At 44.9% G+C, this 25099-nt stretch overlaps 1 protein-coding gene and 1 pseudogene across 2 annotated transcripts in view; one reads left to right on the top strand and one right to left on the bottom strand.

The window, feature by feature from the left end:
• The window catches only part of DISC1 (DISC1 scaffold protein), a 380218-nt gene that overhangs the window by 139616 nt on the left and 215503 nt on the right, over nucleotides 1-25099 (bottom strand). The window lies entirely within an intron of this gene.
• LOC125084535 (low molecular weight phosphotyrosine protein phosphatase-like) lies at nucleotides 1652-2130 on the top strand (annotated as a pseudogene).

The following is a 25099-nucleotide window of genomic DNA, read 5'->3' as shown; positions in this document are numbered from 1 at the left end:
AACTGTTTCATGTTCTAGGCAAGGGATGTGTGTTGTAGAAAAATCACTGCACAGCGGCACATGGACTTGGAGGTAGAGGTATATGATAAGATGAGAGTAAAGGGGTAAAAAACAGCTCTCAGGCTACTGCACTAGTCTAGGTACAGTAGGATGGTTCCCAAAGAATATAAAAGGAGGGACATCTTCCCAGTCATGTCATGAGACTGGTATAATCTTGATACCAAGAATGGAAAAAGCTAGTATAAAGATACAAAATTATAGTTAATTTCACTTATAAATACAGATGAAAAATGCTTTAAGAATTAGTAACACTCCAGCACTGTATTAAAAATAATAATTTATCCTAGGAAAGAGAACAATAATTTAATTTTAAAGCCCTTACTGATTAGGGTTTTTTACATATGTAAAAGAAAAAGAATAATAATAGCTACATATGAGTTGTATATATTACATATAAATATAAATATATAATAATAAATACACATTTATTAATATAAATATTTTATATATACATATATATGTATATATACACATAACATGGTATAATACTGTTTGAATTAAGACTATTAAAGGTGCATTGTATAAATACCCTAGAGCAACCAGCAAGGAAACTAAAACAAAGTTGGATAATAATAATCCAAGAGCAGAGATCAAAGAGAATACTAAAAATAATACTCAATTCTAAAGGAAGACAGAGATAAAAAAGAAAAAATTACATACGGGGAAAAATAGAAAACAATAAATAGCGTGACAGTAGACTTATACTCAAACATATTAGTAACTGCACTGATTGTAAGTGAATTAAAGAGTCCAGTTAAAGAAGGAGATTATCAGCCCAGATAAAAAGGCAATATCAAACTATAGTATGTTTCCAGGAAACCCACTTGAAACATAAAAGACGTAGATAGGTTAAAATGAATGGGAAAAAAGCTATATCATGCCAGCAGTAATCATAAGAATCCTGAATTAACTGTATTTCTACCAGACAAAGTAGACTTCAGGAAAAAAAGAGTATTGACATAAATAAAGAGGAATATTTTATAATGATAAAGTGGGTATGTAGACAATCCTAAATGTGTATGCTTCTGATAGAGCATGAAAATACTTGAAGTATCAAAATAGTTAAATAACAGAGCATCGAAATATATTATTTGATGGAACTGAGAAGAGAAACATGTATCTATTAAAGAAATAGAATTTGCAATTTAAAACCTACTTTCAAGAGCTCCATAGTAAAGTGGCTTTACTATTAAATATTATCAAACATTTAAGGAAGAAAAAAATACCAAGTTTTACACAAACTTTCAAGAGAAAGGAATACTTCTCAAATGATTTTATGAGGGCAGCATAAGATTGATCTAAAACACAGGACAATTTCTCTCATTCATACTTCACCAAATAGTAAGTAAATCAAATCCAGCAATTTGTAAAAAGTGTATTTCATGATCAGCTATGGTCTATGCAGGAAAAAGACGTTACTTAACATTTGAAAATCATCAGCATAATTAACCACATTAACACAACAAAGGACAAAAACAGATCAAACAGACTTCATCAGAATTAGAAACGTTAACTCATCAGAAGACACCGTTATGAAAATGAGCAGGAGAAATGTTCGGATGCAGTCAGCGGCTGCCTCAGCGTGCGTGGGAAGATGGCCGAGCAGGTGCGCACCTCAGCGCTGCTGCTGGGTCTGGGTAGCATCTGTCAATCACTCACTGCAGAAGCGATTTTCAGAAAACTTGTAACTGATCAAAATGTTTTCGATAAATGGAAGGTAGACAGTGCCACAACATCCAAGCATGAAACAGAAAACCCTCCTGATTATCGAAGGCACAATGGCATGAAGGGGCACAGTACTGCCATGAATCGCGTTGTCCAGGCAGGTGACCAAGAAGACTTTGCTACATTTGATTATATATTATGTATGGAGGAAAGCAATCTGAAAGATTTGAATAGAAAAAGGAAGCAAGTTAAAAATGGCAAAGCTAAAATTGAACCACTTGGAGCTATTATCCATAAAAGCGACATATCAGGGAAGATCCCTATTATGAGAGTGACTCCAGCTTCAAGACTATCTACCAGCAGTGTATAAGGTGCTGTAGAGCATTCCTGGAGAAAGTATGCTGACACTGCATCCATTCCTTGATGCAGCCAATGGGGCTAGTCCCCCCAGCCTCTGCATCTCCCACACCATGTGTCAAAGTGCAAGACCATTCCACAGCTCAAGCCCACAGCTGTTTCTTTAGTTGACTTTCTCTTTCTTAAAAAAATAATTAAAGATGAAACTTAGGTGCTGTGTTTTGCAAAAGAACAAATAAAAATTTTTTATCTAGACTGTGTATGGGGTATATAAGGTCTTCTTAGACTCGCTGAACCTCCTACTTTGCTCCAGTTACAAAAAACGTGGAACCAACAAAATAGGACATGATGAAATGATTAAGACCCAGTTCAACATCTGAGCCCACTGAGGCTGATAAGTCTTCTGCTCTACCTCTACCCTAAGTTTATGGACAACTTGGTAAGGATGAAAGCCCACTGTTCCCCTGTACTACCTCCTTATACCAGGGCCTTTTACCATGCATGGGAGCTCACAATCTAGACAAAAAGTGTTAATTCACACATATTCATAGTACACACCTGTGTCTGTGGAATTAATCTTAGCACCTTTTTTTTATACCACCTTGCACCAGTTAGAATGGCCAAAATCTTAGCACTTTTAATATTCCCTAGCTTTTGTTTATTTGGTTTACTTTATAAGGAAATCGCTTATTTGCTCCCTTTTGAACCCCTTTGCCCCTGGAAATTCAATCCCATCCAGAAAAGACACTTGTATGCTGGTTTATCTCCTGGTCAGTTTGCAGAACGTGTCTCCTTTTAGTTGTATATATAACCCAAATGTCAAAAATAAATTAGCTTAGGAGGGGGAAATAATTAAAAAGTTAGCAAAAAGTTCTTTTACATTAAAATACCTAAATATTGATATGTGAATGAGCACTCATCAGTGCTTAATTTATAGGCACATATAGGTCATTGCTGTGTACTGTGAGTTAATTAATCTAAAATTCATTTGGATCCATGTCAGAAAAGATTGTTTTCAAAATAAACTGGAGAAATTACAAAAATATAATTTTTTTAAAAAAAGAAATGACGTCTTCCAAGTAGGAGAAAACAGAGTAGGAGTAATTATATATACCTGACAAAAGGCTTGATTCCAAAATATATAAATAGCTCCCCTACAACTTAATAGTTAAAAGACAATCCAACAACAACAACAAAAAATGGCAAAATATCTGAACAGGAACTTCACAAAGGAAAAATGCGTAAATGACTATTTTTTCATGTGAAAAAAAGTACTTAAAAAGGAAGTGGGAAAAGTACTTAACCATTAGTCATCCATGCATAGCCACTAGAATGGCTAAAATAAAAAGGACAGGCAACATCTAATGTTGATAAAGATAGAGAACAATTGGGATTCTCCAACAGTGTGGGTAGCAATAGTAAATGGTACAGTTTTGGGAGTGTCTCATAAAGTTAAACATATGCCTGCACTACAATCAAATAATTACACTTTCAGATATGAACCCAAGTAAAATGAAAACACAGAAAGACTTATGAAAAGAATGTTCATAAAAGCTTAGGTCATATTAGTCAAAAACCAGAAACAACCCCAATGTCCAGTAAGAGGAAAATGAATAAACATATTATAGTACATTTATGTAATGAAATACTACTTGGTAATAAAAAAGAAATAAACTGCTGATACCCACAACAACATGCTGAATAGAGGATGACAGACAGAAAAGAATGTCTACAGTATAATTCCATCTTTCTATGGTTTCTAGAATAGGCAATATTTACCTATATGGATAGAAATCAGACTGATATTCGTCTGGCCAGGGAATGGAGAAGAATTAACTGCAAAGGATACTCTGGATGGAAGACATTCCACAGCTTTACAGGGTGTAAATTACATGGATATATACATTTCTCAAAACTCATCAAACTGTACATTTCAAATTTGTGCATTTCACTATGTGTGGATTATATATGGTCCTATAAAACAGAATTTTAACTGTGACTTTAATTTACATTTCAATGTGTTTTAAATGAAATATATTTAAGTATATGTATAGATAAATACATATACAATTAAAAAATTGTTTTTTAAAGATTTTATTTATTTATTTATTTATTTGACACACAGAGAGAGATCACAAATAGGCAGAGAGACAGGCAGAGAGAGAGGGGGAAGCAGGCTCCCCGCTGAGCAGAGAGCCCGATGTGGGGCTCGATCCCAGGACCCTGGAATCATGACCTGAGCCAAAGGCAGAGGCTTTAACCCACTGAGCCACCCAGGTGCCCCCCCAAAATAGTTTTACTCTAATAATGTATCTATCAGAATTACAAACATCATGCATAACAGTCTAACTTTAGGATTTTACCTTTTAATATCAGATAAAACCCAAGGACAGCAGGTATCAGTGCATCTATGCAAAATAAGACGGGGGGGAGCAATGAGAAGAATAAGAAATAGAAAGAAGAGAACAAAATGGCATTATTTACAAAGGACATGATTCCTCTATTAAAAAAAAATCAAAGAGAAGCTATAAAAAACTTAGACAATTCCAGCAAAGTTGCTGGAAACACAATCATATAAAACACAGTGTAAGGCAACAAAAACTGATAGGGAGAGGGTTTGTTTTTTGGTTTTGGTTTTGGGGGTTTGGGTTGTTTTTTTTTTTTAGTTAGCATTTGTAATAGAAAAAAGATTCTGAACTGTACATAGGATAAATTTAACAACAACAACAACAAAACTGATAAATTATTAACACTCCACAAATGTAGTCATAGGAAGATGTTCATGAAGGCGAAGGTCAATAACATAAATTTGGCCTTACTCTCAAGTACTTTATATATAAATTCAGTGCAATCCAGTTAAAATCTGACCAGATGCTCCTAAAGGACCATGAATAGCCATGACAACTTTGAAGACAAAGGATGATTAGTCCCACGTTGGGGGAGAAGGAGCGGGCAGAGGAGAGGAGGGGGTTAAGTCCTAACACATATCAAAAGGTACCATAAACCATAAAGCCAGAGCAACTGAAAAGTGTGGTATTAGAGCAGCAGACAAACAGCTCAATGGAACAGTAGAACAACCTATAAAAGAAGATGCAGATGCATGCGCACACCCACACGTGTGCGTGCGCACACACGCACACACACACACGTGGCACACAGATCAATGGAGATCATGATGCCATTGGATATTCATATGTAAAAAGACAGAATTAGGACCCTACTTCAGGCCGAACACAGCAATAAATCCCAGCTGGAAATTTTTAAAATGTATTTAAAAAAAAAAACAAAGGTAGAGAGCAAAACTTTAAAACTTAGAAGAAAACACAGAAGATACTTACACGACATGGAGTAAGAAAGAAGGTATTAAACAAAAAATAAAAAGAAAGAATAATCAAGGACAAGATAAAGTCATCTAATTTAAAATTTAAAACTCTGTGTGACAGAAGGGGGAAAACAGACCCTCTACAGTGCAGGATGTGGGACATTGGTGTATTTGTAATTTTTTCTTAATTAAGAAAATCTTTTTTTGAAAAAAAAAAAAAAAAACAGAGGTTGATGTGAATCAAATGTGGTAAAATGTTGCCTGGGGGCCCAGTATGCGTGTGAGATCTCTATGGATGACGGCAAGGCTCGGGGTTCCCCACTCTACCTTTGCGTCCTGACTGATCCTGGAGCATCTGTGGGTGGCCTCAAGGCATGGCGTGCCCCCGGGATCCGTGAGTCACAAAGTATGTTCTCAACGGCTGTTGTGTCATGGTCCGTCGCCCTGACTCTACCTCCCCTCTTCTGTGACTACACTGTACTTGAAGACAGCAGAAGGCAGGTCTCCCCTGAGCCAGTGGACAAGGAAGCGGCAGCGGAGAGACGCCCTTCAGCTTCCAGAAGGCTTCAGAGGAGCTGTCAAGCAGATGGCGGAAGATGAATGCACCCCACTTAATTCTTCCCTTTGTCACAGAAGGAAATGTGACATAGCTTTAGCTATTAAAAAAAAAATTAAAAATCCTGAACATAAAACCCAAAGGAAAAGAATAAAAACTGTGTTCAGTATGGAGAGAGAATGCATTCTCAGATGGGATTCTCAGTAAACAGATCTGACAATCCGCAGGATAGAGTGTCCTTTTTAATTTTTCTTATTGGGGTAAAATGTATAACATAAAATTGACCATATTACCCATTTTTAAGTGTACAGTTCAGTGGCATTAAGTACATTCACACTGTTGTGTAACAATCATCACCAAATGTCTCCAAACTCTTCATCTTCCCAAATTGAAACTCTGTACCCATTAAACACAACCCCCCTCTTCCCCTTCTCTCCAGCCCCTGGGAACCCCTGAGAACCACCATTCCACCCCTATCTCCATGAATCTGACTATTCTAGTTTCCTCATAAAGGAGGAATTGTTACAGTGTTTCATTTTTAAGGAATTCCACATACTCTGTGTTATTGATTAAAAATTTTAAAAAGCACAACTGATGTGCCTTCTCTCATGAACTTTGACTTCAGCTTCGTGAAGCTGGATTGGTTGGTACCTGATAAATGCTAATACAGACAATGCTGCATTGTGTATGCTCAGTCCTGAATTTCATAGGGACTTTACTGAAAAAGAACTTTCCATTGCTATGTTGCGGCAGTCACTATGCCCCTCGCTCACAGGAGATCAGAGCCGTCTGAGGCACAGATATCACTCCCGTGGACAGAGTTAAAATATGCATGGTTTGTATTAAAGCTCCGTGCTGTGAAGGGCAACGGTACGACTTAACGGGACTCCTTGAGAAATCCATGAGAGGAAATCAAATTCTTAGCAAATCAAAGAGAAAAGCACTCCCTAAGCAAATGCTGGAATCTGGGAGAAACAATTTCTCATAACAACAGTTCCAAAAACCAAAAGTACTAGAATAATAACTATGGAACAAACCATGGCTCCCTTTAGCATTAGCCAATTTCATTTAGTCTTTTGAGCACAACCTGGATTACGGACGATATGCGACATCCTCTTTTAAAAAGCTTCAGGGAAGGTAATTTTCAGAAGGAGCTCCTGGTAACATCTTCTATTACAGCCCCTCCTTGCTTTACAGACTCACTAAGGGCCATAGATGGGAAGGAGGATGGAAGAAAGACTGCACAGAATGGAGCAGGCGTGTGTACGGTGGGGGAACTCGAGGCTGAGTGCTGGAAATCCAGTGGTTTTGCTGCAGTGATATCATTTCCCCACGCGCTCAGCCAAGCCTTTTGCCTTTCAGGGTCTCACCTACAGAGCAGGAAAGGGCGCTCCTTAAGCTTCCAGGGGCAGTTTTCCTACCTAAAAGGAAAACTCATCCTTCATGAACGTGCACATTGCCGGCTTTCTTTCATGAGCAGGGACTTTTGATGTTTTACTGCACTAACGAGGATTTGAAAATGGTACCCTACACACAAAATGCTCTGTTCCCTGGCTTTGGGTTCACATCTGTCTCTTTCTTCCCTCCATCTGATATGTGTCTCTGCATTTATAAATACTCCCCAGGGTTGCGCGGCTTCAGCCTCCGTCCCGGCGGCGTGGAGCCCACACTCCATACGAGGATGGCTCGTCCTGCCCATGTGCCCATGTCATCCCACCTTGCCCATGAGGACGCGGGGTCTGGCGAAGGCCAAACAGCCATCACAGGCCGACCCAGAACTCTGGGCCCTTGCAGACAACCCACGTGCTTTCCAGCAGGAGCCTGGAAGCCTCGACTCACTAAAGTCCACAGAATTTGCCACCCAACCCGTCCTTCTACTGCGGGGAGAGTAGTCAGGACACCAGAAACGTGGCCCTGGGGCTCCGACAGCCAGGGTGAGAGATGGGGGCTGCCCAGCCTCCCCAGAGGATCCCACGCAGGAGCGGAAGGCTACAGGCTTTGGCAAGGTGGCCTTAGCTGGAAATCTGTTTTCTAAACCACAACTCATCACACAGGTTGGGCCAGGGAAGGAGAAAACAATGTCTAGGCTCCTGAGAAAGCCGTCCAGGTGAGGGGCACAGCAGCTCAACAGGGTTGGGGAACTGGGGACAACACTCTTCTCCAAGCTCCCTGGGCCAAGGCAAAGCTGCCTGTGTGTGGACTGTGAGCTCCCCAGGAGAGAGAGACTTCGTGGCGTCTCTCATCTCCTTCCTCCACCGGGAACCTGTCCTCCCTGCCCCCTGTTCAAGCTCCCACACCTTCCCCATCCCCGGCCACCTCCCTGTGCCTGGGAGCCTAGGGCTGGCACGCCAAGACTTGGCGGGTGCTCTTCTCTTCTTGATTCACAAATCTATCCGTGTGCACTCTCAGACCTTGCCCATTGCCACGGTTTTTCTCTTCTTTAAATGTGTTACGCAACACTGACAATAAACAAGGAATAAAGATTGGAGGATAAACACCATGGACTGGTCATCCCATTTATAAAAGAAAATTTTACTGATCCTGTCAAAGACCCTCAGATCCCATCACGCCCACTGCCTGCCCCAGAGGTGATGATTTTTAGGTAGTTATTACTCCCATACACCCATTTATCCTTTCCCTTGCTATGCATGCCTCCTTGAAACGCAGAATGATGTTTGGCGTGTCTTTAAGTCAATAGCTGGTATCATACTGTACACGCTCTTCTGGGACTTGCTTGTCTCGCTGAGTTTTATCCACGTTGATATGTGTAGCTAAGGCCTGCTCACTTTCACCACTGGATAGTATTTTGTTATGTACGTAACGTATTGGTGTTCTTGTGAAAGAACACACTGTGTATTTGTGAAAAGAAATCCTCCAACCATAAAGCAGGGGGTAGTTCACCTTTATATATATGTACTGGGTCCTCAAATAAAAATGGAGCAGATAGTAGTCACCAATCCCTGATTTGTCCCCCCACCACTCCTCACATGGATTTGATACCCATGATTAATTTAAATGCAAAGTAAATGCAGTTACGTCCATCTCTAGAGTGATGACCTGCGAATAATCCCATGTTTTAAACAATAGAATGAGTAGTCATTCCGTGTGTTACAACACACAGAAGCCAGACCAGTGGCCAGGTCATACGTGGTACTGTAGATTTCACGGCATGACTCACAACATACAAGTCTGAGAGAGAAGCTTGGGGAGCAGGACTACACATCGAGCTAAAGGATGCCCCAGAACTCAGATATTCTGCAAAAGGAACTCTTTACATGAATGGAGCAAATCCATCTGTCAATGAATGCAGTCACCCAGTCTGGCACCTTATGTTCATCTTTCCATCATCAAGTGGGAAAGAAACAGTCAACTCTAGATATCTGCTTGGTGCCAGGGAGAACATAGGTTGGCAAGGGAAGAAAAGGAGGCACTAAGAGAAATGGGGGAAAATGGCAGCCATAGGAGAAGCCAATACTTTGGGCAATGGTTGGCCCATCTGTCTTCAAGAGTTGCTTCAAGAAGGAGCCAGCTGTCTGATACTGGGGGAAAGTAGAATAAGAACTTGTATTTAAAATAAAATCATATTAGAAAGCAGGCAGGTCTGTTCCATTTTGCTTGTTTCCAAATCACGACCAAAATCTTCATTCCGTTTTATTGGCTTCTGGGGCTGAGCACTGGGTATTTTAGATCATTTTGCAAAATTTAGCTCAGGAGAATAGATTGCCAAAAAAAAAAAAAAAAAAAAAAAACTTGAGAAATCTATATTATTTGTATTCCATAAGACACATGTCTGGAAATACACACGCAAACTTGGACGGACTCTACTGCCATATTTAGCGCCTGGAGGAAGAAAGAGAAAGAAAAGGACATTTTGGTTGCCTCCGTGTTTGTATTCTTTTCTTGAAAACTCAGACACACCCTGCCTTCATGAAAGTCCTTTCCTTCACGACTAACCTCACCTGGAACACTAAGCTCACAGAAACCACCCAAGGGTTCTGAAGGCTTAACACACGCAAATTATAATAAGGGAGTCTTGCCAGTGTTGTTTAAGGAGTACAGTCACCGCGAGGGCATTGCGCTGAGGGTAACAGTCATTTGACTCACAGTCTAGGTTCCTCTGACTTCACACAAACTCCCCACAGTTCCTTCTCTTGCTCTTTCCTCTTCCTTTTGCACCAAAAGAGAGATAAACCCTCAGAGGCTCATTTATGTGTATATTGACGCATTTGTAGATCAAACTCCTCAAGAAAGACCCAGAAAATGGTGAGACAGCCCATGTGCATAATCCCAGGCCGTCCACATGCAGTAGCATGGGAAGGCACTCTTTGAAGCTTTTGAAATAATAATAATCCTGTGTTTTCAGCTGAGGCTTTGCTTCCCCGCCAGCTTGCTCTGGACAGGCTACATCAGGCTTGGGTTTTCAGACAAACACGTTTTCAGACAAACAAAAATTATCCCTGGAAGATGGCAGGAACGTACTCTCCCACTGTGCTCCTCCCCCCCACCCCCGTTTTCACTCAATAGTTCAAATGCTAAAAATATAAACTATGACTCAGCCTTTAAAACTTCTGTGGTCCTGCCATCATAAGAGTGGGCCAGACGTGAGGGGGCAAGAGAGAAAATCCAATTAATCCTACCCCCAGGGGCAAACGACCTTATCAGACGTTTTACTCTAGCCCCAGCTGAAGTTTTGCATGAAAGATCCCACCTGTCAGTTTTTCCTTTGTTTCAGCACAAAATCTCTGAGGCAGCATTTTTAACTCAGAGGCGAGTTTTATTAAAAATGCCTGTTCCAGCAGCTGGTGTCAACCCGTTGGTTTGCTAACCCGGCATCGACTGAAGAGGCTGCAGTTCTCTGTTTCATGAAGATGAGAGCTGCAAACTGTTAATACCGACTTCCAGAGCTGGTCTGCCGTGGGCCAGGAAGACCAGGGAAGGCGGGGAATTCTGGAGGAAAGCAAGGGGAGCCTCCCCTTTTACTCCCTCTCAAGTCACAAATTTCGATCTTGAATGCACTCTTTCCCCCATCCTGGACTGGTTCCTTCTGCAAAGGAACCGCGCAAAGCCACATCCCAGGATGACACTCCGGCTTTCCAGTTGCCGTATTCCTTCCATTAGCATAACATATGCTATCAAGCACCAACAACATACATGTCAGACACAAAACAGCCCGGAAGGACTCAGGTCCTCCACACTGAGAGGGTTTGCACAGAGCAGGAACAGCAGACCTGGAGAACCCATCAACCCAGACCTCGGTGTCCTCGGTGGGTGGTGGGGACAGCAGGTCTGGAGCGCAGCCTCCCCACCCCAGAGGAGACCATATTGGTCACCCATCGAAACCTGGATATTGAATCCAGAACGGCCCTTCCCCTGCCACACTCCCTGGACAAGGGATGCTCAGAATCACACACGTTTGGTCTCCTGGTGTTGTCATTTATTTGGCTGACTGTCAGCCATTGGCATTCCTGAGGCTCTTTTAGGACAGGAGGACTGGACTGGTGTCACTGATAATTCCAGTTCCAAGACTCAGAGGGCCCTGGTACCGACCAAGTGGATGTCGTGGAAGAGCACTAGACCCAGAGTCATCAATCCCGGGCTGGAGTCCTGGCTCTCCATACACTGTTTTTTAACATACGCGAGACTCCGTTTCCTCTCCTTGCAATGCAGGTGTTAACAGTGAGCCCCTTGCAGGCTGACGACATTTAATGTTTTTGACTGAACACGCTGAAAGCCAGCTTCCACAAACCCCCGATGCCCTCTGGTATGCGTTCATGCTTCCTTGATGGTAAAAAGGCCCTCCTATTTCTAGTGCTCTTAGGGGAAGCCAGCAGAATTCTGGAATTCACAAGCAAAGTCCCCAAACCTGCACTTGTCACATTTTGCGGGAACTGACATTCTTCCTCTATCCTCCCCCTCCGTCACTAAGTGGAAGGCTGGGAAGTGGGAGTCATCCTGGAATTCCCTTTCTTGCCCTCGCCACTCCCAGGGATCCAACACAGGGTCTCACTCATCCTCCTTCCCTGGCATTCACTGCCGGTGTCTACACTGGCCTCTCCCCGCCCTACCAGGCTTATGTCCTGAGGGGGCTCCCTGACCGTACCCTGACGGTTCTACCCTGAACACAGCTCTCCAGTGCTCTGAGAACGTGACCCCCCCAACCCGAAATCAGTAGTAGCTCTTCACAGCCTTCAGCAAAAAATTCACATTCCTTGGCTTGGCACACAGGCTCCTCTTTTGGGACTTGGCACCTGCCTCCCCTTTGACCCACTCCGTATCCACTCGCACCAAGTTCACTACTGTCCCTGCGTCATGGCCCGTGCTGCTCCCCGCACCAGGCCAACCCTTTCCTACCTGGCTGTCTGGCTCCCACTTGTCTACAAGGATGCGAGCTCCCCAAGGGGCAGGGGATGGAGTGGGAATGTTGCGGGGCAGGGGCTGGTTCATTTTTCTATTTCCTGAACCCAGCTCCGAGTCTGATACCTCAGAGCAAAAACCTAGTGAACACTTGACTGATGAATGGTTATTCAAGACTCAGAGGAAGCATCCTTTTCCCATGGGAGCATTTCGTGGTTCCTCTTCAACAACCACGGGTAATGCTGCATTTGAGTGACTCTTTTGACCTCATCCCCTGCGGTACCTGTCTTATAACTTCTGCTGCTCAGTGCCAACGGCTCAGCTCCCCGTGTGTGCTCGGCACAGCATCCCAGGCCTCGTGGGAGAAGAACTGTCTTACGTTGGCTCTTGTTCTCGCTCTGTCTCTCCCCCGTCTCTGCCTCTTACCCAGTTCTCTCCTCTCCTGCATGTCTGATCCAAACAACCATGTACCAGGCCATGCCACCCGGGGAATTGGCACCTCAGCGGGCCCATCATTCGGCTCAGTGACAAACACGTAACTGGCCACCCTTCCATTTTAGACCATTCCACATTCACACCCAGAGAAGGACTCGTTTTTCCTGGCTAATCCATAGGCCCAATGTTACCAAGGACATGGTCAAATACACGCCAGCCGTTCAGTTCCACGGTGCACCTCTGACGGGAGACAATGACTGTGCCTTTCCTGGCCAGAAGTGGGAAACCACCTCATTGTGTAGACAACCAACAGTGCACAGATTACAACACAGGAGCACCACAGTGAGATAGGACACGACAAACCACACTTCCTACTCAACACGTTTGTTTGAGCCATGTCTGAAGGGTTTATGTGAGGAGAGAGAGATAGACTCACTGAGGAGGTCAACGGGAAGCAGCTGCTGCAGGATACAGACCAGGAAAATAAATCAAACACATTTTCTTTGCAAGATCCAAATCCAGTTCCCGTCAAGGCTGCCTCTCTTCGTTTCATGAAACCACACAACAGGACTGGGTTGTTTCTGGAGATCACTCAGTTTGAGAGGATGGGACCATCACCTTGTGCTTCTTTATCTGGTCCTTTCTCAGGGCTTGGGAATGTTTACAGATCGTCTCTTTCCCAGCTGTAGGGACCCTGACTTACGAGCTCTGCAAATAAGTCAGCCTGAGTTGGGGAGAAGAGTACATTCACCCAAAAGGCAACAAATAACGATTGTTGTGCCAGTATTTGCTCTGTCCAGCTAAATTGTATTTGTAGAATCTGAGAGAAGAGCAAAGTCCCCCGTGTCCTCCGTGGCCTGAGACTGCAGCAGGAAGGGGGAGAAGGAGCCATGGGCATGGGCGCTCATGCTGAGTCTCCACCAACACAGCGTGTGGCCTGAGGCCCAGCTTCCTCATCCCCTCAACAAGCAGGGAAATAACACCTCCCTCACAGGACAGTTGTGAGGGCTCAGTGTGAATTTGTGAGGATCTGAGGAAAAGAACCTGATCCATGGTGAATGGGGTGATTATTATTATCATGGTTTTGCTTCAATTAAAATGAGGTCAAGAGGGTGTCCCTAATCCAATCTCACTGAGGTCCTTCTAAGAAGAGGAGGTTAGGACGCAGACACACATAGAGGGAAGGCCAGTGGAAACACAGGGAGAAGGTGGCCATCTACACACCAAGGAGAGAGGCGTCTGAGAGAACCAACCCTGTCAACACCTTGACCTCGGACTTCTGGCCTTCAGAACTGGGAGACAAGAGATTTCCATTGTTGGAGCCTCCCGGTCTGTGAGAGTCCCAGGGAACTCCTGCAGAGGACAAACAGATACCCCTGCCAAAGAAACACCACCCTGGGCCACTGTGGTATTTTACAGAAAACACAACATGTTTCCCGGATCTCCCCCACCTACGACATGGTATCACCATCTCTAGCCTCCTGAATAAGCCATTACCTCATCATCTTCCATTTAAATAAAATTCAAGTTTTTTGAATTTTATAATTCAAATTATAAATTTTGTAAATGTTCAAAGGTTTCTTCTAAAAAAAACTGCTCTGAAACTAAGAAATCATAGCACTGATTTGGACCTTCTCACCCCAGGCACCTTTCCTCCCCAAGGCTGCTGTGAGGACACTGCGTTACTTGTCCACTAGACTCTCCTGAGTCCAGGCCTCCATGTCTAATTGCCACCCTGATTCCCACGTGGATGTCCCTAATGCACTTCAAATCAACATGTCCAAAACCAGAATTAGGACCCACCCTTCCCCATCCCTAGTCCATTGTTCAGACAAACACCACCGTCTAACCAGCTACACAGGGCAACAATGTATGGTCTTTCTTGTCACCTCTTCTCTCTCCTTCACCCCTGGTGGATGCCTGAAACCACAGATAGTACTGAACTCTATACACACTTATGTATGATAAAGTTCATTTATAAATTAGTCACAGTAAGAGATGAACAACAGTTAATAATAAAATACAATTATAGCAATATGCCGTAAAAAATGTTCTGTGAATGTGGTCTCTCTGTACTCACCCTTCCTGTGATGACATGAGATGATAAAATGCCTCCATGATGCGATGAAGTGAGGTGAATGACAGAGACATAGTGATGTAGCATTAGGGTACTACTGACCTTCTGATAGCAAGGCAGGAGGAGGATCCTCTGCTCCTAGTTGACCACAAGTAACTGAAACCATGGAATGCTAAACCATGAATGGGGGGATACGGTACAACCCCTGAAACCAACAACTTCTCCCCCACTACTGTCTCCTGAATCTGTGTACTTTTTTCCATCTGAGCTGACTTCACCCTCTCCCCATCTGCCCCGACCCACCATAACAGTCCCCCACAGATCTTCCCAGGAACTCCCGCCTCTCCAGTCCATTCTCCTCATAGCAGCCCACGTGGTCTTTGAAAAGCCCAGATCTGGTCATGTCACTGTCTGCAGAAAATCTGTGAGAAAGATCACACACTGTGGGCAAGGGTGCAAATCAGAAAGGCCACATTAGAGCACGGCTCAGTGTGATCCATGAAAGTTAACCTTACGTATATCTAGACTCCCAGAAACCCCACTGTGAAAACACCCAACAGAACGGGGAACTAGAACACCAAGTAGTTCATAGTACTACTATTCTAAAAACAGCAAAACACGGGAAACTACCCAATTGTCCGTCAACAGCAGAACTGATAAATAAGTTATGTTATATTCACAGCAAATTATTGCTACAAGGAGCAAATGGAGTCCCACAGTGTTAAGTGTAGGAAGGCGAGCAAAAAATACAAGGGTATGACTCCATTTACGTAAAGTTCGGAAATAGTCAAAATTGCTCTACGGTCCTATGAGTTAAAAAAGGGGTCACTATGGGAGCATGCTAGTGACTGGGACGGGATCCAGAGGAGTTCTCAGTTGTCAATAATGCTGTGTCTCTTGAGCTGGGTGCTGTGGGATCAGTCCTAAGCTGACTCACATGGGCACTGGTCCGTATGCACAGGCTTGGACTAAACATTCGTGTCCTTTCCAAATTCATGTGTTGAAACAACCCCCCTAATGTGATGGTATTAGGAGGTGGGGGACTTTGGGAGGTAATTAAGACTAGCTGAGAGCATAAGAGTAGCCTCATGAAAGGAAATAGTGCCCTTGTAAGAGGCAAGTGGGCACTGGCTGAGGCTGTGTGAGGACTTGACAAGAAGTCGGTCGTCTACAAACAGGACCTTGACCTTGACCTGGTCTCACCAGACCTTGACCACACCAGCACCACAATCTCGCACTTCCAGCCTCAAGAGCTGCGAGGAATACATTTCTGCTGTATATAAGCTACCCAGTCTGTGGTATATTGTTACAGCAGCCCAGGTGGACGAAGACGGCATGTTATACATAGTAAAAAGAAAAATAAAAAGGTAAAAAGTAAACAACACAGACAACTTTTCATCCCTCTTTATATAAAGATCAAAATCCTAACTTGCTTCAAGAACCATCCTGGCTTGGTTCCTGCCGACAGTTGAACCCAGGACATCCACTCCCTTCTCCCCTTCTCTGAGCTCTGGATGTACTGGCCTCACGGATCTCTCTGTCCCTCAAAGCCACCAGCTCCCTCTGGCCTTGGGGGTCTTTGCACAGGCTGTTTGCTCAGCCCCTCCCTTCCCCTGCAATTTTCTACTTATCCTTCCAATCTCAACTCACACTTCACTTCTTTGGAGCTATTGGCCCCTGGCTGCTGGCTGCAGACAGATCAGGTGTGCGTGTTACACTCTCGTACATTCCTTCGTGGCACTTGTCACAGATTATGACATGTTTGCATCTTTGATCAATGTCTGTCTCCCCCACTAGACTTAAGGTCTGTACCGTCAGGGTCTCTGCCTGTCTGTTCACCTGCATACCTGCCCCACCAAGCCCAGCACCTGCCCAGGGTATAAGCTCAATAAATATTTATGGGTTAGGGTAGCAGTGTCATTCCTCTGCATCAAACATCTCGAAAGACGAGCGCTTCCAACTTCTGAAGCTTCCTTCCTAGTGTCTAATTCCTTTCTGCTGCAATTTGAGTTCATTTATCTTCCTCTTGCCCTCGGCGAATATGAATTGAGATACTTACCACTAAATCTCCATTCGCCATACACGCTTTTTACATCTTTGAAGTTAGCTGTTAAGTCACTTTTGCTTTTCATCTGTTCAGTCAAAATAAGCTGATCCATGCAGATCATTCCTTCCTATTCTCTCCGAGTGCTTTTGCTCGAATGTACGCTCAGCCACGTGGAGTTACGTGGAGGGAAAAAAGTGGATCTGAACATGGATGTTTGGCCAAGAACAGTGGGCATTTGCATCACATAAACTCACGAAGCGTATCCAAAACAAGAGTAATACGTATCACCCACTGAACACCAAGCAGATGAAGATGAAACTCAGCGCACTCCAGGAATGCATGGAAAGTAGGCCAGCTACTGAGATCCAGAGGCAGGACCAGGAGACAAGCAGCCTAGCCTACGCATCTCACCTTCTTTACTCAGTGAGAATACAGTAAAACTTCTAATTTTCTCCCACCAATAAAGGAGCCATACAAATACAGAACTTTGAATCACTGCATCTTGACTTTTCTTTAAACAGTGATGGAGATAAGTTATAGTCCCAGAGTACATCAGATTTAGTCATTAAATTTATGATGATTCACTGAGTAGAACACGATCTTATCCCTTTCGTGCCCAGAGCCATAACACAACTTGTCTATAACCTAGATCGGAAATACGATCTAGGATGGAAAAGACACCTGGGGCCACACCACAGATCCTCCCAGTTGTAGGAGTGTGGGCTCTGCCATCAGAACTGTTTCAGCCACTCCTCGGAATAGCAGATGTTACAGATCTCTATTTTTATTTTTATTTTTATGTCAGCATAATGAACATACAGTGGCATATCAGTTTCAGGTGAAAAATATAGTGATTCACCAATTTCATACATGACTCGGTGCTCATCGAGGTGAGTGTCACAGACCTCTTGATGAGAAAGGGCACTGTCACACTAAACTAAGTGTCCACCCCCTTCTCATTTTTAGTTTATCACCTGTGGGGAAGATTTCTATGTGACTGTTTGACTTTCTGCTGGATCACGTAACCTCCAGTCCGCTCTCCCTCCAGAGGGGCTGTTTTGCTGGGTATAAAAGCAACCCCTGTCCCATGGCTCCCACTGGCACTATTCTCCATCCACAGGGGACCAACCCCCTCAGCTGGCAACACCCTGTGCACACCCCCTCCATTTCCCTAAGTCTTCCCACTTCACCATTAACAACGGGGGGGAACAAAGAGAGGTGGGAGAGATCAAAGAAGTCCACACCCCAGCTCCTGAGATAGCATCAGGCAGAAAAGAAGCACAGAGCCATGACTCACCACAGTTGCCTGTGTACCTGTCTGGCTTCAGAAACAACCTGCTATGGCCCCTGAAAACCACAGGCCCTCAAGACACTCATTCGCTACACATAATTCTGGATGCTGGAATGCCAAAACAAGTGCAAATGTTCAGACACAGAGCTTTAAAACCCAGACAGCAGCTGCTGTAGGTCAGTGACACCCATACCATTCCAGCAAAAGGCATGTTTGCTTTTCATGGTTGCGAGGACAGCTAAGGGTCACAAGTACTGGTACGTAGAGTTAGGAACCCAAGATGCTAAAAGATACACAAGGTAAGAGAAGCTCCTTCAGGGTACCCTCCAACACACCAGGGCTCTCGGGCCAGCCGGGGACCAGTGACCCAGCCATTTACGTACCTTCTGGAGTTGTTAGCTCTATAATTTTCCCCCTTTGGTTCTATTTATTTGTGGTCCTGCTTCTAAACCCAAACTAGATTGGGGAATGATGAACTGTCTAGATTCTCCAACACAGACCTTAAGAGGAAAGTAAAAGGAAGAAGACTAGCACGTGCTATTGAGAGAGAAGAGAGAAAAAATGAGCACGGGGTCTTCACCCTTATGTATGGAGTGAGAACAGTTGAGGCACACCAACACATTACATTTAGATGGTGACAGATGCGGATGAGCTGTGGGAGGACTAGCGCATCATCTCAGCCATTCTACTCATTCACAAATGGGGAAAGAACGAGATCGAGACCACAAAACTGCCCACGACCCCTCAAGTGGTCAGTTCTGTTCACAGTATCAAAGCTGCAGCCTTGGAAGGCAGCTGGCCAGCACCAAGTAGGCAGACATCCAGCCGGTGCCCTCAGGCTCCAGTACGAGGTGTCTCCGGTGGCCAACAATCAAGGGTAGGTAGCCTTCAGTCATCAAGGCCCACAGCTGGCTGCTGGCTTGCTTCCCCACAGACTTAGCTGCAGCAATTTCTCTCCCGACCACTAAGAGCATCCTGGACCATCTCCTCCAAATATTAGAGCTCTATGGGTTTATCACAGCCTTAATGAAAATTCAGCTTGCCACCACACAGGGCAGACTGATTTCTCTATGTATCTACACCCAGGCACTAGAGAAGTTTGAAGTCAAAGTGAGGCCCAAGAGAACCAGTCTCCTGTGGTCCCATCAGACGATGCTTTGAATGGGCCCTGGGAGTGCTGCCCCCTAGATTCTGATAGAAACTGTTTTAGGGACTTCACTTGTATGTCATTTAAAATTATATCCTTAGGGGCACCTGGCTAGCTCAGTTGGTAGAGCATGATACTCTTAATTTAAGGGCTGTGAGTTCAAGTCCCACACTGGGTGTAGAGTTTACTTCAAAATAAAATAAAATAAAAATTTCTTAAAATTTAAAAAATACAGAAAACTATATCCTTAACAATTCAGATGATTACTAAAGGGATGAATTGTGGGGTGTGTGTGTGTGTGTGTGTGTGTGTGTGTGTGTGTGTGTTTAATTGGAGGGTTATAGAAAAAAAAAAAGGTTTTGAGTGGGAGAAATAAAACCACACAAGTTATTTACTAAGTGAGTTACTCACTAAGTCCTCAGCTGGGCCATACAAAATGATGCTCAAAGCATCAGTGTTTGAGATTACTTAAGATGCTCTCTTCCATTTGTAGAAATTGGAATTGTGGCATTTCAGTTACATTTCCTCGCAGAACCCTCCTGTGACAGTTGATTCCAAGAGCCCATCCCCCATGAAGAGGGGACCACTGCCTTTTCCAGTCTGGCTCTGCAGAAAAGATCTGACTGTGAGGTTGAACCAATTTTCCCTGATAGCTTGAAATTTATTATTTGAATTTTCCGTAATGGGTCTCTTAACATGCTTCGGTAAAACTAGCTCTTCTAATTCTAAACACTTCCAGTTCTGTTCCTTACATGAGCGCACCACGAAATCCCATGAGTCTCTACTCCCTTTAGTTTTCAATCCACTAAGGGACTATCACACAAGACTTGACCTGTGGGGCCGGCAGAGGGACCAGGGTGGGCTGCTGGGCAAGGGGTACCACAACAGGGTGCTGGGACACCAGCCCTTGGATAGCTCACCATCCAGAAGCAAAATTCAGTTTGCTTCTGGCCTAGAGCCCTATTATAAATTGCTTACCTGTTCTTGGACTTAAAATCATAACCAGTGGTGCACCTAGGTGGCTCAGTTGGTTAAGAGACTGACTTCTTGATTTCAGCTCAGGTCTTGATCTCAGGGTCTTGAGATCAAGCCCCATGTCAGACTCCAGGCTCAGCAGGGAGTCTTCTTAAGGCTCCCTCTCTCTCTCTCTGTCTCCTTCTCTCTTTCTGTCCTTCTCTCCCTCTAAAATAAATAAGTAAATCTTTAAAAATAAAATAAAAAAGATAACCAGTGTATGTCAATGATATTTCATTTTTTCTAATGGTTAAAATGATTTTTAAAAAATCATCATCAGTAGCCATAGCCAATCATCCTTCCCCCTCTCTCTTCAGTCCTGATGAGAAAGGACACCCAAATCCTATATCTTTCCTGGTGACCTGATATTGGATAATGAGCTTTGACTCCTTAGGGCTCTTTAAAATGGCAATTTATGGCCGATCTGGCTAGGATCCGGAGCAGAGAGGGTACCTGTGGGCTGGGGCTCTGGGCATGAAGTCCTTTCCATGGCCACATGTTAAGGATGTCAGGGCCCCGCCCCCAGTCTTTTTCTTTTTCTTTTTTTTTTTTAAAGATTTTATCTATTTATTTGGCAGAGAGAGATCACAAGCAGGCAGAGAGGCAGTCAGAGAGAGAGGAGGAAGCAGGCTCCCTGCTGAGCAGAGAGCCCGATGCGGGGCTCCATCCCAGGACCCCGAGATCATGACCTGAGCCGAAGGCAGCGGCCTAACCCACTGAGCCACCCAGGTGCCCCCCCAGTCTTTTTCCATAATCATCTCTGTGTGAAATAAACTGGACTTCATGCAGGGACACCTGGAATGCGTCTTTATGTGCAGTGGTGGGAAATTACATGCAACAGGAGATTATTTTAGAATGTAAAAGGAAATATTAAAACCGAAAGCACATGTCAAAACCAATTTCTTCAATAATTGCTTATCTGGGGTACAAGGACCCTGCCTCAGAAATGTGCCCTTATCTTGAAATGTGCAGTAACACCAACAATAGATTGTCTATGGAACAGGAGTTTAGTAGATGAGTAATTTACCAAGAATTTTCTTCCACTGGTTTCCAAAGCGTCGTCAAGATTGCGCTCCTGTCATCTGGATTGGTTTAAAATAAAACTCAGTTGGTTTTTTTTTTTTTTTTTCAAGAACAGATGGAAAGAGGGACACAAAGGCGAGGAGTGTGCAAACAACAGCAGAATTTCAAACAGTAGTGGGTAAAGGAATGGAAAATAAACATACGTCTAGGAAACAGCTACAACTTCCGTCCTAGGAAAGTGCTTTCTGACCTGGTGTGTGGTCATTTTCAAGAAGAGGACTTGTCATTCTGCCTTCAGTCAACACATCAGACTGCAGGCGGGTCAGGAAACTGGGGTCCTTGGGGCCCGACACGTGGGAACCGGCAGACCAGAGCCAGACTTCCAGAAGCTTTTCGTATAGTTAAATCAATAAGGGGAGCGGAGAGTGATAAGAAAGAGAATTTTCAAGCAAATGGAGAGAAATCACCTCACAACGAGAACCTGCATGACACATACATTTTTTTTCATTACGAGGATGAGAATATTTTCTTTAAAGTGTGAAAGCAAGCCAGTGTTAAAGGGAGTAAGATGCCTACGTAATTCAGTAGAGTTGATCAAGGACCAAAGCAGAATTCTCATTTTTGAGGCATCAGGAGTGATCTGCCCAGGCAATAGCATCTGCATGTACCCCATCAATCAGGAAAGTGGGGTATGGGGAAGGCTTCCCGTGCAACCCTCCCCCCGCCACAGAGCTACACCACTACTCCGGGGAAGGCCTCTCATGGCCCAGCCCCATGGGAAAACCAGAGGAAGCCCAGGTTGTCCTTTTAGTCGTGGATCTTTTCAAACAATCGGAGGCTGTCCTTTTCCATAGCAGGGAAGTGGGAGACCACAACAAGCAGGTAGCAGCTACCATGGGCAGGGTTTGGCCATGGGGCCGCCAAGGGCCCCGGCCACAATCCTGAATTGCTCACATACCACACACATGCACCACGCGCACATACGTGTACACAACGTACACAGCAACACACACAGGTACAGGCACAGGCACACACCACACCTAGGCACATACACGTGTGTGCACACCCTACACGACACACACATGCACGTAGACACACATGTCCCATGGAGCACACATACGCCGCATAGCCCTTGAGATACCACCGCAACCGTTACCTACGACACGGGGGCATCTGCCCCTGTCTAGACGCCCTGCCCTGCGGGAAGACAAAACACCCCAGGGGCACTCTGACTATACTAATGAGATGACGTTTAAATTAATTACAAAGGGAAGGCTCATTAAGACCAGCCCTGCTGTTCAGATAGATGGAAGGTGGCCATGGACGATACCGAAATCTTGTAAGGGATTGCTCAGATGTTCTACATTCATATAGTTGATACTGTAAAAAGCTGCCTTTCAGGAAGAGGGTGGTGTAGGAGGGACATCTGGTCCCCCTCCGCTAGCCTTTGTGACTATGTCACAATTATTACTTCCCAAGTGAATGCTGGAATTAGGCCCGGGTTGGGTGAAGGTGGACGGCAGGTGCAGATCCCCCGGCAGTCCCAGATTTCAAGTTCAGGAGGCCACCTTGACTGGATCATTCCTAGCCAGCAAAGCCAGGATCCACCTGGATGGTAACTGATCTCACGAGAGCAGGGCTGGCCACAGCAGCACACGTGTGTTCAGCCATGGTGCTTAGGATACGGGCTCATGGGTCAGACAGCTCTGGGCGGCTGGGAATCCGTGGAGTCAGTCCTTGGAGAAAGGTTCTTGCAAGAGCCACGTGAGGAGGTATGTTCAGGACAAGACAAATTAGGGCTCAGGCTCCCCTCTTTGAGCACAGATGCCACCCCAAGGGTCAAGGCTGGCAGAGCCAATGGCAGAGTGAAGCAACGGCAGTGGGGAGGCAGAACGCGGGCTGCACTTAGTCCTCACTCAACGGTAATCAGCCGGGACAAGGCTGTGGGACGTTCCTTGTTCGGGAGACTCAGCCTCACAAAAAGGTTTGCCCGCTCCCCAGCAGGCTTGCAGTGGGGCCCCCCCAAACAAAAGAGGCAGATAGAAGAACAATTCTGACACAGCAAGAGACTAGCAGTCTGTGAGTCAGTGCTGATTTAGGCATCAGGGGTTAGTACAAGCACAATGACCCCAGAAATAAGACTATTTCAGATGCTACCCCAAATGGGGAAAAGGTGCCAGGCCAACTCTCCTTGCCCGGGAGGCTGGGCCAGAACAGAAGTGCAGGAGCTCGGCCGATGTGGGCAGGTGGGGATCAAGTCATGACCCAGGGGACACCGGTCTCATCAGCTGCTGAGGGGGTACGCAACCCCAAGAAGGAGCATTCAGAAATGAAACGAGAAAGCTAGGGTGTCATCAGGGAGGCCACCAGGAAGAGGAGGCTGTGGTATCCTCCAACTGGGCATACAAATGTGGGGCCCAGAAGCAGAAGCCTGTTAACACAGCCCGGCAAGAGAAAGAGACCATCAGCAAGCGGAAATCGAAATGAAGTCTGAAGGTGCGGATCCTCTTGGACATGAGATGTGACGGACATGGCGAACGCAGTTTCAAACCTTACGGCAGACCCAGAGACTGTGGAAAGTGACACCCGCAGCCGACAGGGTGGCCTACAAAGGCTGCAATTTGGGGTCGACCATCAGGCAAAGAGGGGAGATTAAAGCACAGGCGGCTAACCGCAGTAGAACCCGCAGCGGGAAGGGACCACCAGCCACAAGTAATTTAGATTCAACAGCAGTGGACCCTCGAGCAACAGGAGGGTGAGGGGCCCCGAGCCCTTGGGCACTCAAAAAACCAGGAGTAACTTTTGACTTTCCAAAACTTTCACTACTCGTAGCCTACTGTTGACCAGAAGCCTTACCGATCACACAAACATATATATTCTACGTTGTATCCTTACAATAAAGCTCAATAAAATAGTATCAATAAAAACACAAGGAAAAAATACAGTTGGGGCACATGGGCGGCTCAGTCAGTTAAGCATCTGCCTCAGCTCAAGGTCATGAGTCCGGGATCATGGGATCAAGACCCGCATCGGGCTCCCTGCTCAGTGGGGAGTCTGCTTCCCCCTCTCCCCCGGCCACTCCCCTGCTGTGCTCACTCTCTCTAAGAAATAAGTAAAATCTTCAAAAAAAAAAAAAATACATTTATAGGACTGTACTGTATTTATCAAAAAAAAAAATCTGTTGTAATTGGACCCACACAATTCAAACTCATGTTGTTGAAAGGGCAACGAATATTTCGGCACAAATGGCCTGATTCTGGCCAGAGACAGATCCACCTCACAACCACCTCCCAACTGTGGGCAGAACGGCTGTTAACTGTTGGCACCGTCCTGAGGAAATATGAGAGGCAGGACCAGGTGACTGTGTTCCCCCTGGGAACCGCTTCCATAGCCATCTCCCTCTCCCCGACTGGCTCTCCTTTAAAGACCCAGAACTTTCTATTCTTCTCTTACCCCTGCCAAGTCCTGCCCTCGGAACCTACCAAAACTCTGAGGAAAAAAGTGACAACCAATCAGCAGCCCTGTGCAAAGCAAGTCCAGCCCAATCCGAAGGGAATCTGCAACTCTAGACTCTCAGGGAAGATGGCGAGGTTCTGGGCTGGCTGCAGCCACGTGGGGAGTCAGCTCTGAAGCCCCCATGAGGAGGCAGGCCCAACCCCCATCCACCCCCAGCAGCCAGAGGAAGAGAAAGGTCAGATACGCATCACGAAACTTGAGATTCGGGTTTATTCTCAGAAACTCGATTACTGGA

Source organism: Lutra lutra, chromosome 14 (assembly GCF_902655055.1).
Source record: "Lutra lutra chromosome 14, mLutLut1.2, whole genome shotgun sequence".
NCBI lineage: Eukaryota > Metazoa > Chordata > Mammalia > Carnivora > Mustelidae > Lutra > Lutra lutra.
This window is presented reverse-complemented; position numbering and strand designations above follow the sequence as displayed.